Raw genomic sequence first — 2285 nt, forward strand, 5'->3', positions numbered from 1 at the left:
CAAACCCCTCTCCGTTAAGTCATGCCGTCACGGGTTCACCTTACAAACTCAGACTTTTCGTTGAAACCAATACTATTGAACTTCTGAGCAAAAGCCCTAAGATCTAAGCTGCACCAAGAACAGGACGGGGACCGGAAACTGGAACGGGAGCAGGGACAGGAGCGCGGACATGAAACTTCGAACTTAAAATTTGTAGATACATGTACATCATAGAAACGGCTATATATAATGTAATAATACATATAAATCAAAACATTAGAATATATCACATATGATTCAATAGTTTTAAAAACAGTTATAAATCAACATGATAAGCTAAAAATCTACTATTTATACCACCAATATTAAAATAAACAATTAAACAAATGATAATATTCAAAACTAAACATACATTAACAACAAAATAAACCACAGAACAAAATATTATTAAAGATGAGAAGACACAAGAGGAATGCAGAGAAAAAGCATGTATGTTGTTTATCATCAGAAACTCATGAAATCACATATTCGTATACAGAAACACATAGAGAAGAAAAAAAATCTAAAAGTTGTATATGAAATATAATTCAAACGTAAAAAATTGAAAACATAAAAAACAGAAAGAGACAAGAAGAAGAAACATGCGTATGTGAGATATTGGTGAAAATCAAAGAGAAAGACACTAAGATAGGAATGGAAGATATTATGATAAACAATTTTTTTCTTTTCAGAGTTATTAGAATAAAAAAAAATTAAATGCAAACGTATACGTCTCCTTTGTCTTGAAACGTTTCCGAGACGTCGCCGGTCACCGACCAAACCCCTCTCCATTAAGTCATGCCGTCACGGATTTATCTTACATTTGTTGGGGATGTTTCCTAGGCGTACTCGTTCCCCCTCCCCGGCCGAACCCTGGCACTATGCAAAATTTTCTCTATTTCCTGGTGTAGTTTACACGTTGTTAGAACTTGCCGATTTGGACGTTTGAAAAAAAAAAAACAAATTTTACAATGCAAATTAAAATAAATAAGAAAATGAATGTTTCCAAAGTTAGCCTTTGACCGATCAACCTTCAATTCTTGTTACTAACCGAATCAAAGATATATTAAAAAAAAACACATCTTCATAAAGTGAACTTTGTCGTCGTATTCATCTTCAACACGGTTTGCCTTGTTATATTCATCTGCATATGCAAATCATTCTAGTATAATAGCATATACATACTTTCTAATACCACATATATATATATAAAGGGATTAGATTTGACTTTCACATTCTCTTTTATGATCAATACATGTATTTAACAGAACATTTTGTACAAACTTGCAATAATAAAATATAAGTAGGAAGTGGAATAAATAAATATATTGATTTTAGTACAATATTCTCAAACAAAAATGGCGTAGTTCATAGTTTGGAGAAAACCTTTTAATAATTAAATGGCCTATTTAGCTTAATATACAAATTGTAGGCGGTAATTGCAGAAGTGTGCATTTTTTAAAAATAATTGGCGAACCATGTCATTTATGCGATGAGTAGTCAATTCTGTCCTCGAACTAAAACTTCTTCATTACGTAAGTGTTACCTGCTATCGGGGCTGATGCCAAAAAAATTAAGTTGTATTGATACTGTATGGAAACGCAAACTACGTTTTGAAACCGGATAGATTGATGGTAATTGATGATATAAGAGCTTGAAACCGGATATAGCTTTAATAATTGAAAAGAAAAAAATTGTAAGATATTTTACTAATTGTTTGTCCGAAATGGGATTCAAAGCAAGATATTTTAGAAAATGTTGGTCGATGTTCTGAACGTAAGGTGGGGAGTGCTCGATGCCATAGGACCATGGTTTCCTGTTCAGCTGCGTCCGTACCCTGTCAAATAACAAAACTTGGATGTTAGATTTACCATATTAACGAAGCCAAGAGGTAGAGGAAAGCATATATTTGTGACTATGTTGTAATGATTGTAGGATTACATTTTTTCTCCGGATTTTAATATTAGTAACTGGATATTTGAAAGTAGTGTGCATATCTACATTATTGAATCCTTACTTCAATATCTTCACTTGCTAGTGGAGTGAGTTGATGGTTGTTTTCACCCAGCCGGCCACCCCTTGGTAGGGAAGATTTTTCTTCGTGACAAAGGGCGTCCGAAACCTGAAATTGCATTAACGAGACAGAATTAACCGGTTACAAATATAGGATATTGGATTAGATTACGATTGTTAAATATATTACGACGATTCTTCGGGAGTTCACCGCAAGGAAGTCCAGTGATGATGGCGAACTAACGCAAAGAAAA

The sequence above is a fragment of the Brassica napus genome, chromosome A2 (genome assembly GCF_020379485.1).
Source record: "Brassica napus cultivar Da-Ae chromosome A2, Da-Ae, whole genome shotgun sequence".
In the NCBI taxonomy this organism is placed as follows: Eukaryota; Viridiplantae; Streptophyta; class Magnoliopsida; order Brassicales; family Brassicaceae; genus Brassica; species Brassica napus.